The sequence below is a fragment of the Ptychodera flava genome, chromosome 7, assembly GCF_041260155.1.
Source record: "Ptychodera flava strain L36383 chromosome 7, AS_Pfla_20210202, whole genome shotgun sequence".
Lineage (NCBI taxonomy): Eukaryota > Metazoa > Hemichordata > Enteropneusta > Ptychoderidae > Ptychodera > Ptychodera flava.
Genome location: NC_091934.1, coordinates 14,082,739 through 14,102,196, shown reverse-complemented (window position 1 = coordinate 14,102,196; position 19,458 = coordinate 14,082,739). Strand labels below are relative to the sequence as shown.

The window sequence follows — 19,458 nt, the reverse complement described above, 5'->3', positions numbered from 1 at the left end:
GTTCGGATAAATGTTTTTTAAGGTCAGTCTAGATTTGATAGCAAATTATCGCGATATAGTTGCAGTCGTCTGATTGATTTGCAAAGGTCAAGTTCTGGTGAAGGTTTTCTTTTGAAACGTTGTTACAACGCTGTAATCCCAAAATGTTAGAGTATTTATTAGTCACTGCCACTTACATACTCTATTGTTCTGATCATCAGTTTTATGTGACAAAGCCATTACCACGTCACAACTGTGAAAGTTTAGGTCATGGACGTGTATATCACCACGGTATCTTTATTGTGTGATATTTGAATACTTAGATGTTTTCATTGGATTTTCATTCTTGTTGTTCTGTAACTTTTGGTTTTGTTCCAATATACGAAAATAAAATGTCTTACAGAAATTGAAGGTGTTGTTGTCCACTGTTATCAGTGCAGTAAAAACATCGTAACTGAGAGTGTAATAAACAACCCCGCTCACTTCCACAGACACTGATAGCGCCAAGTTAATTAGTTTAGTAGCCCCGCGATACAATGTTTACGTTATCGAGATTAAATCGACACCAAAGGACGTTGATCCTACTTTCCTGAAACGTTACACTGAATCGAAATCTGTAGTATAACGGAATGCTTCGTTGGATCTTCAGCTGCAGGACGAATATTAATGTTTGCATATCACTTGAACTCTGACGTGGGTAGGACTTAGCCATATTATCATTGCAATACTCGACGCATACATGATACCAAAAGATTCTTAAAACTTTGATCAATCATTTCATGAAATGGGGTGTTGCATTACAATTTTTCTTGCAAAGAGAACACAACAACGTAGAAATTGCTTACATTTGAGTAGGTAAACCACACATAGGTATTTTTTGGTCCTCCAATGTGTATGTTAGTATCTTGAGTTGTAGAGTCAGTCATTCATTTCAGAGGAGAGTTCGACATCAAAATAATACAACCAAGAGTGACTTGAAACGCAGAAGGCAACTATAAGGATTTTTCACGGCGAAGGTTGCCCAGACGTAAACAATGTTTCCTAATACCCTATTGTGAGTATTAACCCCTTAAGTACTTTATTTTTTCGACAACAATTTTAGTGCAGCATTTCATGAGACAAAATGTTACCTTTAATAATCCATTCTGTTATATCTATACTGAAGACATCAGCTCCATCTGTGCTCACATGCTTTGTTTTATAAGGTTCTTTGAAAAGACTTCTTTTTGTCGATGTCTTCCCTGCACCATATGCCCCAACTAACATAACCCGTCCTCGATAAAGATTTTTGCGCGTTTCATTTCTTTGAGAGGATTCCTGAAGACTCTGGAAGAATTCCTGGTAAAAAAGTAACAAAGAATATTTATGTTCACACATATTTCCATAAACATTTTCATAAGGGGTACGTATATATATAGTACTATATTGACATCGAAATCTTCATAAGGCGTATGCCTGCAAATTTAACGCAAAAAGCAATGAGAAACTAGGGGTTGACAGCTTGTGTTGAGATTTTCATCAACATTAAGTCGTTTTGCGTAGTTTTAACAAGGCTTTTTCGAAAAGAAGTTAAGCTATTATTTGCTATCTATTTACGCAATCGTGTAACTTTAAAACGAATGAGACTCTGGCTAAGGAATATCGGCATGATAGTGACTGGATGGTGACTATCGGCTGACTTGCGGCGTGTTTACAAGTCTATATTTGATTGATCGATTGTCATTATTTACAGAAATTTAGGGAATTTATTTATATACGTCAATTATAACGCTGCAAGTCGGCCCCACTCTGTAGGTAAATTACTTTATAACGCATATGAGCAAGCATTTAAATTTTCACATAAACACCTTTTAAGACACAACGAGGTTATCTTGTGTAAAATGGATGTGACATTTGGAATTTGGATATTCTTTACTTATGTTCCTGCATTTGTATTCTATATATCTGTCTTTGTAAAACATGCCTAGAAAATGATATATATTTAACAATATCGATACATGACAATACGGAATGACAAGACCAGTTATACCTCTATTGTATTTTCTTTTCTTTTCTTTTCTTTTCTTTTCTTTTCTTTTCTTTTCTTTTCTTTTCTTTTCTTTTCTTTTCTTTTCTTTCTTTCTTGTATTGTATTGTATTGTATTGTATTGTATTGTATTGTATTGTATTGTATTGTATTGTATTGTATTGTATTGTATTGTATTGTATTGTATTGTATAAACTTATATAGTGAAGCGATGCTGACATGAATTCAAAACTTCATACATCTTATACATCTGCTGAAATATTTTTTCTGTCTGATACCAATGACAGTATCATAAATAAACCCAATTGTTTGGGACACTTACCGGCTATTTAAATTCGGCATAAGAGAGAGAGAGAGAGAGAGAGAGAGAGAGAGAGAGAGAGAGAGAGAGAGAGAGAGAGGAGAGAGAGAGAGAGAGAGAGAGAGAGAGAGAGAGATTGAAATATGTATTGTGTATTTCGCCTTTTTTAAATAAATGCCTCAAAAATGATATGACCTTTCTACTTCAACAGAATCACTATCAAGTATAAATAAAGAGCAGAAACAGTTTAATTTCATGTCTGGTATAGCATTAGATGACGTAAGTAATTGGTGTTTCCTGCTAGAAAAGAAAACTGTTAATAAACATGAATATTTTGAAAGGATATTGTTTTATTATAGCCTTGTAATTGGCATTCCAGGTTAGAAAAGATAACTTGTAATAGACATTAATATTTTGTTTTAGCGTTGTCAGGCTGCTAGTGTCTTAAATCAGAACTCTCCTTTTGGGTATACTTACAAACTGTATCCCAGAGAGAGAGAGAGAGAGAGAGAGAGAGAGAGAGGAGGAGAGAGAGAGAGAGAGAGAGAGAGAGAGAGAGAGAGAGAGAGAGAGAGAGAGAGAAGAGAGAGAGAGAGAGAGAGAGAGAGAGAGAGAGAGAGAGAGAGAGAGAGAGAGAGAGAGAGAGCTTTTAGTAAACATGAATATTTTGAAAGGATAGTCTGTTATTTTAGCCTTGTAATTGGCAGTCCAGGTTTGAAAGAAAACTGTTTATACACATTAATATTTTGTTTGAGCCTTGTCAGGCTTCTAGTGTCTTAAATCCGAAGTCTCCTTTTGGGTATACTTACATCCTGTATCCCAGAGAGAGAGAGAGAGAGAGAGAGAGAGAGAGAGAGAGAGAGAGAGAGAGAGAGAGAGAGAGAGAGAGAGAGAGAGAGAGAGAGAGAGAGAGAGAGAGAGAGAGAGATGAGAGAGAGAGGGGGGGGAGAGGGGGAGAGAGGGGGAGAGAGACGAAATGTTTTCTCATACAATACTCAATCACACTGTTGTAAAGCAGACTATATTTTTATTTAGCGAATTCCAGTCTTTCTATTGTGTTTTTCACATTTTTTAAATAAATGGCTCAAAAATAAGATGAACTATGGACTTGAACAGAATCACTACTCAGTATCAATGAAGGGCAGAAACAGTTTATTTTCATATCTAGTATAGGATAAGATATTGTAAGAAATTGGCTTTTCCAGCCAGAAAAGAAAACTTTTAATAAACATGAATATTTTGAAAGGATAGTCTTTTATTTTAGCCTTGTAATTGGCATTCAAGGTTAGAAAAGATAACTTGTTATACACATTAAGATTTTGTTTGAGCCTTGTCAGGTTTCTAGTGTCTTAAATCAGAACTCTCCTTTTGGGTATACTAACATTCTGATCCCAGAGAGAGAGAGAGAGAGAGAGAGAGAGAGAGAGAGAGAGAGAGAGAGAGAGAGAGAGAGAGAGAGAGAGAGAGAGAGAGAGAGAGAGAGAGAGACAGAGAGAGACAGAGAGACAGAGAGACAGAGAGAGAGAGACAGAGACAGACAGAGACAGAGACAGACAGACAGACAGACAGAGACAGAGACCGACAGAGACAGAGACAGAGACCGAGAGAGAGAGACGAAATGTATTCTCATACAATACTCAATCACACTGTTGTAAAGCAGACTATATTTTTATTTAGCGAATTCCAGTCTTTCTATTGTGCTTTTCACATTTTTTAAATAAATGGCTCAAAAATAAGATGAACTATGGACTTGAACAGAATCACTACTAAGTATCAATAAAGGGTAGAAACAGTGTATTCTTATATCTAGTATAGCATTAGATTACGTAAGTAATAGGTAATCGCCGCTAGAAAACAAAACTCTTAATTAACATGAATATTTTCAAAGGATATTCTGTTATTTTAGCCTTGTAACTGACATTCCAGGTTAGAAAAGATAACTTACAATACACATTAATATTTTATTTTAGCCTTGCCAGACTCTTAGTGTCTTAAATCAAACTCTCCTTTTTGGTATACTTACCAACTGTATCCAGAGAGAGAGAGAGAGAGAGAGAGAGAGAGAGAGAGAGAGAGAGAGAGAGAGAGAGAGAGAGAGAGAGGGGGGGAGGGAGAGAGAGAGAGAGAGAGAGAGAGAGAGAGAGAGAGAGAGAGAGAGACAGAGAGAGAAGAGAGAGAGAGAGAGAGAGAGAGAGAGAGGAAATGTTTTCTCATGCAATACTCAATCACACTGTTGTAAAGCAGACTATATTTTAATTTAGCGAATTCCAGTCTTCTATTGTGTATTTCACATTTTTTCAATGAATGACTCAAAAATGAGATGAACTATGGACTTGAAAAGAATCACTACTCACTATCAATGAAGGGTACAAATAGTGTATTCTTATATCTAGTATAGCATTAGATTAGGTAAGTAATAGGTATTCGCCGCTAGAAAACAAAACTTTTAATAAATATGAATATTTTCAAAGGATATTCTTTTATTTTAGCCTTGTAATTGACATTCCAGGTTAGAAAAGATAACTTACAATACACATTAATATTTTATTTTAGCCTTGCCAGACTGCTAGTGTCCTAAGTCACAACTCTCCTTTTTGGTATACTTACATACTGTATCCAGAGAGAGAGAGAGAGAGAGACAGAGAGAGAGAGAGAGAGAGAGAGAGAGAGAGAGAGAGAGAGAGAGAGAGAGAGGGAGAGAGAGAGAGGGAGGGAGAGAGAGAGAGAGAGATAAAATGTATTCTCATACAATACTCAATCACACTGTTGTAAAGCAGACTATATTTTTATCTAGCGAATTCCAGTCTTTCTATTGTGCTTTTCACATTTTTTAAATAAATGGCTCAAAAATAAGATGAACTATGGACTTGAACAGAATCACTACTAAGTATCAATAAAGGTTAGAAACAGTGTATTCTTATATCTAGTATAGCATTAGATTAGGTAAGTAATAGGTATTCGCCGCTAGAAAACAAAACTTTTTATAAGTATGAATATTTTCAAAGGATATTCTTTTATTTTAGCCTTGTAATTGACATTTAAGGTTAGAAAAGGAAACTTACAATACACATTAATATTTTATTTTAGCCTTGCCAGACTCCTAGTGTCTTAAATCACACTCTCCCTTTTGGTATACTTACCAACTGTAACCCAGAGAGAGAGAGAGAGAGAGAGAGAGAGAGAGAGAGAGAGAGAAGAGAGAGAGAGAGAGAGGAGAAATGTTTTCTCATGCAATACTCAATCACACGTTGTAAAGCAGACTATATTTTTATTTAGCGAATTCCAGTCTTTCTATTGTGTATTTCACATTTTTAAATAAATGGCTCAAAAATGAGATGAACTATGGACTTGAACAGAATCACTACTAAGTATCAATGAAGGGTAGAAACAGTGTATTCTCATATCTAGTATAGCATTAGATTAGGTAAGTAATTGGTATTCGCCGCTAGAAAACAAAACTTTTAATAAACATGAATATTTTCAAAGGATATTCTTTTATTTTAGCCTTGTAATTGACATTCCAGGTTAGAAAGGATAACTTACAATACACATTAATATTTTATTTTAGCCTTGCCAGACTGCTAGTGTCTTAAATCACAACTCTCCTTTTTGGTATACTTACATACTGTATCCCAGAGAGAGAGAGAGAGAGAGAGAGAGAGAGAGAGAGAGAGAGAGAGAGAGAGAGAGAGAGAGAGAGAGAGAGAGAGAGAGAGAGAGAGGAAATGTTTTCTCATACAATACTCAATCACACTGTTGTAAAGCAGAGTATATTTTTATTTAGCGAATTCCAGTCTTTCTATTGTGTATTTCGCATTTTTTAAATAAATGGCTCAAAAATGAGATGAACTATGGACTTTAACAGAATCACTACTCAGTATCAATGAAGGGTAGAAACAGTTTCTTTTCATATCTAGTATAGGATTAGATGATGTAAGTAATTGGCTTTTCCAGCCAGAAAGAAAACTTCTAATAAACATGAATTTTTGAAAGGATAGTCTTTTATTTATTTTAGCCTTTAAATTGGCATTCCAGGTTAGAAAAGAGAACTTGTTATACACATTAAGATTTTGTTTGAGCCTTGTCAGGCTTCTAGTGTCTTAAATCCGAAGTCTCTTTTTTGGTTATACTTACATTCTGTATCCCAGAGAGAGAGAGAGAGAGAGAGAGAGAGAGAGAGAGAGAGAGAGAGAGAGAGAGAGAGAGAGAGAGAGAGAGAGACGAAATGTTTTCTCATACAATACTCAATCACACTGTTGTAAAGCAGAGTATATTTTTATTTAGCGAATTCCAGTCTTTCTATTGTGTATTTCGCATTTTTTAAATAAATGGCTCAAAAATGAGATGAACTATGGACTTGAACAGAATCACTACTCAGTAGCAATGAAGGGAAGAAACAGTTTATTTTCATATCTAGTATAGGATTAGATGATGTAAGTAATTGGCTTTTCAAGCTAGAAAAGAAAACTTTTAGTAAACATGAATATTTTGAAAGGATAGTCGGTTATTTTAGCCTTGTAATTGGCATTCCAGGTTTGAAAAGATAACTTGCACTACACATTAATATTTTGTTTTAGCCTTGCCAGACTGCTAGTGTCTTAAATCACAACTCTCCTTTTTGATATACTTACATACTGTATCCCAGAGAGAGAGAGAGAGAGAGAGAGAGAGAGAGAGAGAGAGAGAGAGAGAGAGAGAGAGAGAGAGAGAGAGAGAGAGAGAGAGAGAGAGAGAGAGAGAGAGAGAGGCTTTCTTATACGTAACTCAATCACACTGTTGTAATCTATGTTTTATTTTTTTTTTATATCCCTGTGTTTGAATTGTGTATTCTCCTTATTAATTAATGCTTTAGGAATTAGATGAACTTTGTACTTTAAGAGAATCACTACCAAATAACATTTAAGTGCAGAAAGAGAACTAGTATAACGTACTTAAAAATATTTTACTACGTATTGGGCGGCTATGATGTTGACTTGATCAGCTAATCCGCTGATACGCACAGCCGATTAACAAGTTGGTAATGTTTGCTGAGCAATTACATTGGTGTGTACACTGGCTGGAGAGAAGATAAGCACTTGTAGGCAATACACAAAGCAGTCAGACAGTTTGGAGTCGAAATATTTATTTGAATTTCACAGTCAAAATTAATAAAATAAAATAAGATAAGGGGGTTGACTGCTGTGCCCTCTGGTGTGGGCAAAGATTAGAAAATCCACAAAATAAAGAAAATAATTCACGATCAAATGAGAGCTCTGAGGAGACGTGGACAACGAAGAATGAGCCCTTCATTCATCAGAAATAATAGTTGAACCTGGACGAACAAATCGATACATCAAAAGAATTAAAATATTATCATCACGCCACAGTTATCATAAATTAAAAAGCCAAACACCAAATGTCTCTCACAGTGTCGACCCCAGCTGTAGTTGGACTTTCCGAAATTGGATTTATCATGGATGTTTTTACATCCATGGATTCATCAATTTCTACAATACAGCCGGATCACAAATATGTTCAGAAGCATGATCGCAAAGACAAAAGAAACAAATTTCTGGACAATTATGAAGGAAATCAGTAACATAGTTTGATCTTATATACGTGTGATTTTTGGTCCGTGGAACAAGTAATGCAAATGAGAAGATACAAAGTATTTTGGCTCTCTTTACGAACGCTCTGTGAATTTGAATTTACTCTAGATCTGATCTGTTACGTAACAGGCTACTGTTTTTGGCAACTGCACTATTAAAACGGAGTCAATATGGCCATTCCTGTCTGGGCTATTTTGTATATGACAACAAAATTGATATATAAAATGTGAGAGAGGCAATGAAATACCCATGCGACGGAATTTCTGCCTCGATGACATGCACAAACTAACCCTAACCCTAAAATGTGTGTGTTGGATTTAACTTGCTTGTTTTCGAACTTCACTCGCTTACGCTTGCTCCGTTCCAAAAATTTGGTTAGCAAGCCCCAATTACTGGCCCTTACTCAGACTGCTTCACCGTACACAAAATCTAACCAGTCGGAAATTGAAAGAGTGATCGGAAGAAAGTGGAAATTTCTTATACTTCATCGTTATTATCTAGTCAGTGCCGCTATTACAAAGCGTCTTTGTTTTGTGTTTGGAGATTTTGTGGTCATCATTTTGTGGCATGCCACTGCTTCATCCTTGCAAGTTTGTTCATCTGTCGTGACTTGAAGAAAAAATTACGAAAAGTCAACAGAAATACAACCAACTTCTCTCAACACTTCCCGTTCTGCCATGGTGAACGTAAAAGATAAAAGATAGTAAGACATGAATCATTGCACTCAATAATTGAAGATAAGTTGCCTATAAAAATAGTTTATCCTGAAGTCGCATGGATGTTAGGTCCAAGCCTAAAGTGTGTGCGTCCGACATGCAGAATGTAATGTCTGTGTTGAAAATACCGTGATGACGATAGTGCTGACAGCTTTTGTTTCAAAGTTAAACTTATGGCAGTAGAGCAAGGGCAGCAGGAATGAGAGAGAGCACAGCAATTACTAGCTATGAAATTTCCCTAAATTCGTGGTAAATCGGGAAGTTATTATCTTTTCAAGATGTCACGTGCCAAAATGGGGCCAATGAAGTGATTGGAATGTGGTTTAGTACAGGTGTTATATTGTTGATGTGTTCTATTTATTAAGTTGTGAGTGCTTCTCTCGGCACTATTTTACAAGTGGTATACCCACAACTGATAACATCAAATCGCCGTACACAAAATACAGACGCCTTGTAATTATGGCAATGTGTATTGTTTACGGCGATTTGACGTCATCAGTTTGTGGCTATACCACTTGTAAATTGATGCCCTTCTCTCCGTGCATGTTTAGTTTTTCTCCTGTATTTTCGTTCTCTCAATGCTCGGATGGCTCATCAGCGGACAGGCATTGTAGAGTGTGATACAAGGGCAAGTGCAGGAGGCTGTAGCTAAGAACAGTGACAAGCTTTTGAGGAATTTGGAAAAAAAACTTGTGACAAGCAGAATGCAAGGTCTTGAGGACGTTATCACAGCTAATCAACGAGTATTTCCACAGTCACAAATTAATGATATCAACTTAATCAAGGAGGCTAAGTACACCGTAACGCCATTCAGTTTTAAGACGAAAGGGTGCGAGGCGCAGTTTAAGTTAAACCAGAAGATAGCTCTAATCCATTTTGCAACAAGAAAGCCCGCAAGTTACAACTGCCTAAGTGCATATCGCAAAGATATGGAAATTATAGCTGATAGACATAGACACAAACACAACCACAGACAAACCGAATGATAAAACACTATGTCTGTGACATACATTAGTACGAATGGCCAATAAATCTGATCTTAGGTGTTATGGTGGAGGAATATGAGACCCAAGAGCTAAATGAAGGATCTGATGACGAAAAAAGAATTTATAAGGCCTAAGCTAGAGCTAAAACAAGAAACAAGAGCACTTGGCCAAGCGACGCGCCAAAAGGGTAATATCGGCCAATTTCTGATGGAGTCCTTACCAAACCGAGGACAAAAAGATTATTTCCTCAGCAGCTTACAGCAGCAAAATATAAGAGAACAATCAGGATCGTGTTTTGCTCGTGGGAAGTTAGGCCATTAAAGAAACAAGTGCCCCATGTTGAACACCAACCACAGGGTATCGCGAGCAATATTCGTCTAAAAGTTGTGAAAATAGGCCTAACACATCACGTTTTGCGGGATTCCTTAGCTCTGAAAATGCACAGGAACATGGGTCGATTGCACCATTTGTCTCGTGCTCCAAGGAAATGATAGTTCTGTCAAAGATCGACGTCCAACACAGCTGCTGCACTGCAGCTACGACATGCAATGCATGTTTTACTCATTTAACCAAAACACTCAGGCACGGGATCGCTCCACTATTTATACAATAAAACCAACCGTGAAGAGTTCAAACTGAGACTGATACTGTCTTATTTCATACAAAGAGATGAAATTTAGCCTCATCGTACTTTCCAATCTGTCCAGAGCATTCTATTGCTTTGTCCACTCGCGCTTTGTCCTTCAGAGTCAGACTCCGACTCTGATTAGGAGCCACTCGTTCCAGATGCCTGGAGTTCAAATTGGTATGCCTATGCGCCTTCAAACCAATGCCCCTCGAAATCATTTTCTGAATTTTGGTCCTCGGTGGAGCAACTGGACAAGTCCCTGCAGCTGGACCGCCAGTGCGGCTGTCTCGCCAGTGTTTACTGGGCGTCTGTGAGCACTGTTTATATAGCTGACTTTGTTTGTGGTTTAATTTATGCAAGGACCGCTAAGTACACTTTCGTGTCAATAGCGTGGAACAAATGACGTCAATTGTACCTGTTGGTCAATATGCAAATACCGCTGCCTGGCTCTGTTGCGAAGTTGCCCCTGACCACCAGGCATGAAAAAGGAGTCAAATTTCGCCATTCGCGCACATCTTTCCCAACAGACACAATATGCAATCCATAGACAGGTCCCCTGGCTGAGTTTTTAGCGGGACAGAAATAAAAACTTTTGAAATGATGTCATAGGCCCTTTAATAAAGTTATGAAGCATTATTTTTTCATACAGGGGTTTCCCTATGGAGACAGTAATGACAGTGTCAACATATATCAAGAAATACTGCACAAAAATTCATGAAACTTTTCAGAGATGACAATCTCAGAACATTTTGACGATACTGTGACTGTCATGTCAAGCATCTGCTCCTTTGCAAATTAAGTGCACTTTTGTAATTAATTTTATAACTCCGAAATTCCTACACCACATTTGATGATACCTGCAACAAATATTGATCTGAGAGATAGCTAATCGAAATGACAAGTGTTGAGCAGTGTCAAGTTGAAGGCGGAGCCTCCCTTTAAAAGGACGCGAAGCTACGGCGGCCTTCATTGTGTAAGTAGACACCAAACTGGCAACACGCGGGTACACGCTCCAGAAAATGCCCCTTTTTAGTTTTCCCGGCCGCAAAATAACAGACACTCTGCAGAGCGGTCAGCGCGAAGTTGCTGCCGATGGAACTCTGTGGTTATATTCAAAGTCTAACGCGACTGGAAGACAATTTTTAGGAAATTCGAGCGTTTGTGGTGGGGAATCAATGACCGTTCGCGATTTGAACCGACCGTCAATCAAACGTTTGTATATAAACTCCGTTTGCAGGATTAGCAAAATGTGACAAAAGGTTGAGATCAGTTTGTGTAATCAATGTTATAGAAATCAAACATCGTACTGGCCAAGTGTTTGACTGGGAGGAGAACGCCACTAATGCGAGAACCTGGGATTGAAATGTGCGGCTTTAAGAAACAGCTCATTTGCAGGTTCTGGGGCCCGGGTTCGCACGGGAAATTTCGTAAATTTTTGACGGTTTTTCGGGGTTCGTTGATAATATAGTTGAAATAACACACTCCGCGCTGACCATTAACGTTTATTTATAGGCGTGGGTGAGAGGAAAGCCAAAATTAACGTGCTGGGAAAGCCTCGCCCGTTAATTTTTGGCTTTCCTCTCGCCCTTGCCCATAAATAAACGTTAATGGTCAGCGCGTTGACCGTTATTTCTATAATGAATGTCCTCACCCCTCTGGGGTGTGTTGATCATGCGTAGGTCTAGCTATGCAGAAACTTTGATAAGTGAGGCGTTCTAAGGAACTTGACGGATATTGCAGGGGAGAGTGCCGGTATTTTAAAATGATGCTGCGCGAATATTAGTGGCAATTTAAGTGTTTGCGACAAAAAAGTGACTCTCCAAATTTTCATATGCAAAACAATCCCCCCCAAGAAAACTGTGAACCTACCCCTGCGTGTCACAGTCCGTATCAATAACATATTTCATATCAGAAAAATACCACTAAACAACAATCTACACCATAGTCATAAGTTCAATATTGACAAACTAGAAGTAACAATACAAAGAGCAGAGATAGACAGCAGAGATAGACGTAACAATACCGGTACATACAACAAAGTCGAATCTGTACAAGAAAATATATGGATCTCAAGCAAATACAACCGAGAAGTAAGATCAGGTATTTTGAAAACTGAAAGCACATTCTGCCCAACATGTGGCGACCGCCATACCTCAATCTGTAAGCTAAAATAGGGAGTGGTCTTAATCTACAGACAAATGTCACTGATGCCATCAGTGATCATTTGTGTAAATTATACATCGTACTTATCTGTCAGTTCATAACACCTGCCAAAATAGCGTTTGAATGTGGAGACAAACATTTTTTTGAGTAACACTGATTTACAAGCTTGCAACCTGAGAGAGATGGCTGTATCTCTCCACAAAATAACCATATGAACTACATGCTGGAATTGTAAGCCCCATAGGAGGGTGACAGTGGAATATTGCTGTCAGGGTGCGGAAAATTGATGATAGTATAGTTAAAATCATCTCTAATTGACATATAATTTCTCATTTGAATTTTGAACTTAAAGTGAATACTTTTTGACCTTTCGAAATAATAAATTTTATGCAAGGTTTTAAGAAGTTCTATGAAAGAAGATCGCGTGTAAATAATTCTATCAACTATTTGAAATACAATCGGCTATTCAACATCATTCTAAGGATCATATAGTGTAAGTCTTATGAACGTGATAATGATTATTTCATCATTCTAAGGATCATATAGTGTAAGTCTTATGAACGTGATAATGATTATTAACTTTGCAAAGTTGATGAATTTTATAATTCCGACATATATCAGTACTGAATGCACAGATTTTGACCAAATGTCTTCTGATCATACTTACTACAGATTTCGATTGAGTGTAACATTTCGAGAAGATAGAAACAACGTCCTTTGTTGTCCATTTCATCATGATAACATAAACGTTGGATTGAAGTGCCACTGAAGTAATTAACTAGGCTATCAGTGTCTGTGGAACTAGAAGGGGTCATTTATTACACCATCGCTTCTAGGAGTGAACTTTCAACCGTGGATAATACTGTACATTCTTATAGGACATTATTCTTTCAGCTACAGAAATAACGCAACGTTGAAAGTGAATAAAAATCAAACAATACCATGGACATATTTTATTTTGATCAATGAAGTTGTGAAACGGCAAACAAAACAGATAATATATTGACACAAATGTGTATGGCATGATACAGACAAAAAGGGTTGATAACCCGGACACACTGTAATTTCGACTTATTTATTCATTGTTTAGGGGAAAGGGAGAGATATGAAAGAGGCTGTCACGTACGGAAGGTCGATCCCGTCGCTCTACGAAAACCAATTTATTTTCACACAAATGTATGTTTTTTTGTTTCATACTGTAAATGAGAGAAGCGTAAGCTACATTGGAACAATGTGTGTCGGTGTCGCAGAGTGGAGAGCAGCCATTGGCAGGTTTTTTTCAACCGAAAAGTTGGCGAGTTGTTGCAACGGAACTGTACATGTCACACACGGAATGGTCCATGCTAATGAGTTATTCTACAGTTTGTTGTGCTGCTTCATTGTCCATAGCTATGTGCTCTTTGCTACACGTGGCATAGTTGCGCTGTTATATGGCACACAAGCATGGTTGGAAGCCACTGGAAACATTGAAATGAAAGCAGCTACATGTGATGGTCGGAATACTGGTTTCTAATTTTCCAATTCTCATTTTGAATATGGTGAGGAGGCATTCTGTGAAGACATGACCGAACCACGAGTCGTCCGACTGCTTCAGTTGTGTGGGGACATGAATTGAATCCCGGGCCTGAAACCAGAAAACAAGCTACATTGTCTGCAAGTGGTACTGTCATCCCACCAAAGAGTTCAACGGCAAGTCCTGTACATGGTCCCGGTAGGTCTGAGCCAGAAAACAGCCAAGTATTAACTTTACTGATGGAAATCTAAAATGAAATGAAAACGTTGAGACGCGAACTGAAAGCAGACTTGAATGATGCAAGAAAAGAGATAAGTAACATTAACGACTCTGTCTCAGCACTCCGTGAAAGTCATCAGAAACTAGTTGAAGAAAATAAACATTTAACGAGGAGAATAGAACGATTGGAAGGAAGTTGTGATAAGTGAAGAGGCCATAGCAGTAGAAATAACTTAATCTTCCAAGGTATACCCGAAAGTGAAGGTGGTCATGAGACATGGGAAGAATGCGAAGAAAAGGTTCGTAACATGCTAAGAGATGAACTTAATATTGAGAACGCCCTCGACGAAACTGAAATTGGAATCGAAAGAGCCCACAGGCTGCCCGACCGTGCTGACGCTAATAACCCGCGACGTGTCATTGTCAAATTTATGTCGTACAAGGTCCGTTCGTCCCTGTTACAGAAAGGTAGAAGGTTGCTCAAAAACTCAAGTTTCAAAATAAAAGAAGACTTTTCACCTCTGGTTCGTGCCAAACGCCGTAAATTAATACCACGTCTACAGGAAGCTATCAGCGAGGGAAAGAAGGCAACTTTGATTTACGACACTCTGCTGATAGACGGCGAAAGATACAAGTTTGACGACGTTAAACAGACCATTATTAAACTATAGGGAACTGGCCAGGCTCGGACTGTAGGACGTCAAATTCAAGAAGATGAGCAAAAGACAGAAACATTGTCAATAGTGTCATGGAATGCAAATGGCCTTAAAAAGTACCTTTTTAACACCGAAGTAAAGAAATTTCTGTTAAAGTTCGATGTAATTGGTATTTGCGAAACATTTGCAAAATCTGTTTCTGAATTTGATTCATTTTTAACAGGCAATGTCGCTTTCTCAACATGCCAAGAACGGCGATCAAATGTAGGCAAATTTCCAGGTGGTGTAAGTGCCTTTGTAAAATCACATTTATCATCACACGTTAAAAGAATTCGAAGTATTGATGATACGGTGTTCTTAGTCCTAAACAAGAATGTATTCAATCTTACACGTGATGTGTTAATTGGTTTTGTCTAGGTTCCACCTGAAGGATCTTCAGTTTATAGAAACGAGGAAATCAACTGTATCACGCGTTAAGAAAATTATCTTGAAGAGATTTTTGATACTTGTAACACGTGTGATATTATTTTGGCGGGGGATTTTAATGCCAGAGTTGGAAATCTACAGGATTATGTAATCGATGATTCTAATGTGAATGAGCACGCTTTATTTGATTGTGGGGTAGATCACTTTAATTTAGAAAGAACTGCTAAAGATGACAATATTCACAATTTTGGTAGAAGTCTTGTTGAATGTTGTTGTAAATTTGGTATGCATTTGTTGAATAGTCGCTTTGAAGGGGATAAAAATGGTGAATACACATGCACCGCAAATCAAGGAGCAAGTATTGTAGATTATATAATCGCATCAGGTACACTTTTTGACAATATTGAAAACTTCATGGTTAATACATTTGACCTCTCAGACCATTTTCCTGTACACTGTGAGCTATCGTTTAAGATAAATCCGAACACTGTCACTGAGAGTGAAATCAAGGTTTCACAAAATTATAGATACATATGGAAACCTGACTTGGCTGACAATAATGCTCGAATGAATTTGTTTAGTGAAGACATCCAGCATAAGTTTCATAATTATTCACTTGAAGTTGAAAATGGAAATGTAAATAAGGCACTTAATGTATTGAATGATATTATTTCCGAAACATGTAAAGATATGAAATCACGTGCAGGAGGTAGTAATCCCAGAAACACAAGAAATACTGTTGAACCTTGGTGGGATGATGAATGCACTGCTATGAGGAAGAAAAAATTTGATTGCTTCAGAAATTTCGCTTCTCTAATTCCGTTCAAGACTTAAACAACTATAAATTATTTCGAAATCATTATAAAACTGTCTGTAAAGCCAAGTTAAAGTCCTACAAGGATCAACAGAGAGATTTCTTGGTGGCAAAATGCAATGATCCTAAAAGTTTCTGGGCTGTAATAAAGAAGTTACGGGGTACATCTTGTGATCATCCTAGTATATCACCAACACAATGGTATAATTACCTTAAAAATCTGTTAAATAATGATGGTGACATTGAAAAAGATGTCGAATTTGGAAATTGTATTAGTAGAGAAGTATATAGACATGATCAAGATTGTTTATTGTGTACAAATGATAATCCTTCAACTGTAAACAGTCCGGGTTATGTCCATATAGAGGATAGTGGGGAAGAGCCAATGGCGTACCGTATATGTAATGAAATTAAGGCAAGAACCAATCACGTACTGTATATGTAACAAGGGTCAAAGGTTACGTTGGTTCACTTTGTTCAGATCGCGATATGACCTGACAGATCCACCGATCGAGTGAGACTGTTGGCTACCCGGAAGTATCTTAGCTCCAGTCGATGGCGACGTTCTACCGTGTTAAAAATTGTAAGATTTCTTCAAGAATAGTTTTCTGAGTTTCTTAACCCTCGACCATATTCGACAAAGAGTTATTGGACGTTTTTCGTTCTCTTTTCCAGCTTTTGGTTAACTTCTCGGCGATTGATCCGGCGCGCGTTTTTCTGAGCGAAGGGTCAATCGTACCGGAAAACGCATGGTGATCGAAAAAATCGTGCTCCATCGTGCTCGATGACCGACTAAGACAGTTGACCATCTTTGCAAAGCTTGAAACATTCTCCATACTGCAGATGGCAAGGTTAAATTGAAATTTGACCAAAAGTAGGCGATATTTGGCGACAAATAACTTGCTGTAGATTTACAAGGGTCAAATGCTGATTTCTAGGAGCCGTACCCGGCCAGGAAATTAATCCAAATAAGTAATTTTCAATGTACTAACCACTTGTGTCGGTCACCATCTCGGCTGCACTGAACATTGTGCGTAACGTCTACATCTAAAAAACTACCCAGTGCTAAAAATAAAGGGCGAAATCAAGCCGAAAAGTTCCAAACTCGTTGCAATGTACGAGCAAAGGTTTGCATGGTTAATTATTCATGACGTTGGCGGCGGCAGGTTCGCTGATTGGTCAATCGTACTATCCTCTCTATGGACATAACCCGGACTGTTAAACAGTGTTATTACCTTCATGAGGTTCAGAAAGCCATCAAAAGCTTCCCAAATGGTAAAGCCCCGGGATCAGACGGTTTTGTAGCTGAAATTTTTAAAGAGTTTTGTGACATTTTTGCACCTCATCTTTGTCAATTTTTCAACGCTATTCTTGACACTGGTATATTTCCCACAGATTGGTGCAGAGGGGTTATTTGTCCTCTACACAAGAAAGGGCCAACCACAGATGTGAATAACTACAGGGGAATCACATTGTTATCTGTGTGCAGTAAATTTTTCACTAAAATCTTAAACACCAGATTGGTGACCTGGGCATCTGAAATAACAAAATTGTTGAAGCACAAGCTGGTTTCAGAAAAGGGTACTCTACAATTGATCAAATCTTTTGTCTGCAGTCTTTCGTCCAAAAATATATAACTGTCAGAGGTGGTCGGTTTTGTGTAATCTTTATCGATTTTTCGAAAGCGTTTGACAGAGTGAATCATGAACTACTATGGCACAGATTAATCACATATGGAGTCCATGGCAAAGTATTGAGGGTTTACGCTCTATGTATTCACATAGTAAATCCTGTGTAAGATGCAAGGAAGGCCTTACAGATTATTTCGATTGTAATATTGGTACCAGACAAGGGTGTATGCTGAGCCCATTTTTATTTACGCTTTTTATAAATGAACTTTCAACTTACATGGGGAGTGAATCAAGTGGTATCTACATAAACGAGGAATTTCCTATGGTTGGCATGCTAATGTATGCAGATGACGTTGCAGATGCTGCTGACTCGCCCATTCGATTACAACGCAAATTAAATCAATTGGAGAAGTTCTGTAAGCAATGGGCTATGCAAATAAATTTATCCAAGTCAAAAATTATAGTATTTAGAAACGGGGGTATTTTAAGAAATTACGAAAAGTGGGTCTTTGGTGGAAAGAAAGTGGATGTAGTTAAACATTACAATTACCTGGGTCTTTTAATTTCTTCAAGGTTGGCCTGGTCCCCCGCCAAGAAAAATCTTGCAGCAAAGGGTTTAAAGGGTCTTTTTTCATTACAAGCAATTATTAGAAAACGGCGGTTTTTCAACACAAAATTCATTCAAATTGTTTGATTCTGTTATTGCCCCAGCCATCTGTTATGGCGGTGAATTGTGGGGATATGAATATTCAGATGTAATTGAACGGGTACATTTAAAATTTTGTAGATACTTACTTGGTGTGAACAGTAGTGTAAACACACAAGCAGTTCTTGGTGAATGTGGCAGGTTACCTTTATGTTGTTTCTATTTTAAGAAATGTATTTCGTACTGGTTAAACTTAATACAAATGGGAGAAAATAGACAATCAAAAGCTTGCTATAATTGTTAAAAAGACTGGATGATGCTGGTAGAACAACGTGGGCTACTCATGTAAAAAATCTGCTTTTCAGATATGGATTCGGCATAGTTTGGATAGAACAGCAGGTTGGGAATACAGAACTATTTTTATATGTTTTTTCTCAGAGAGTACAGGATTGTTATCGACAAGAATGGCATTTTGATATTACACATTCATCAAGATTAAGTCTGTATTTCAATTTAAGTCATAACTTGAACCAGAAAGATATTTAAATCATCTCACAGGTATTCATAAAATCATTCTTGCAAATTTCCGTTGTTCAAGTCACAAACTTAATGTTGAGGTTGGTCGCCATTTAAAGATATCACGTGAACACAGGATCTGTCTATACTGTAAAAATGCTCGTGGTGTTGATATTGTTGAAAATGAATTTCATTTTGTGTTAATATGTTCGTTGTATAAAGACATAAGATCACAGTATATTTCAAGGTCATACATCGAAAGTCCATCTGAAAGAAAGGTTATCCATATACTAGCCACAGAAAATATTCACGTAAGGCCAGGAAGAAAAAATAAATTGTTCATCGGAATCGCCGCTTCTACTTTGGCATATTTGGAATTTTTTTTTTTTTGATCGCGGCAAATTCTTACTTCTGCATTACAAATATTTTTCGTACTGCCGCTGGTGGCGCCCTACACTTTGTCGGGTTTTCGCGGACACGGGATTTTGAATGAGACTTCCGACATGTTAGTTGACCGCCAACACGTTGTTGCGTTGCAGGGCTCCGGCTACCCGATCGCCAGTTAGCCAAATGCTAAAGAAAGTTAAAAATGGCTACAGATATTTCAGTTTGGCGAACATTGTGGCTAATGAATTTTTACTACCCTGGAC

General features: G+C 37.6%; 1 long non-coding RNA gene across 1 annotated transcript in view; it reads right to left on the bottom strand.

The window, feature by feature from the left end:
• The window catches only part of LOC139136819 (uncharacterized), a 36,758-nt gene extending 34,706 nt beyond the window's left edge, over positions 1 to 2,052 (bottom strand). Inside the window, exons 1-2 of the long non-coding RNA XR_011553256.1 lie at positions 2,009 to 2,052; positions 1,110 to 1,317 (exon numbers count right to left, since the gene is read on the bottom strand). This is a non-coding gene — a long non-coding RNA (uncharacterized lncRNA). The remainder of the gene's footprint in view (positions 1 to 1,109; positions 1,318 to 2,008) is intronic.
• Positions 2,053 to 19,458: the final 17,406 nt, after the last annotated feature.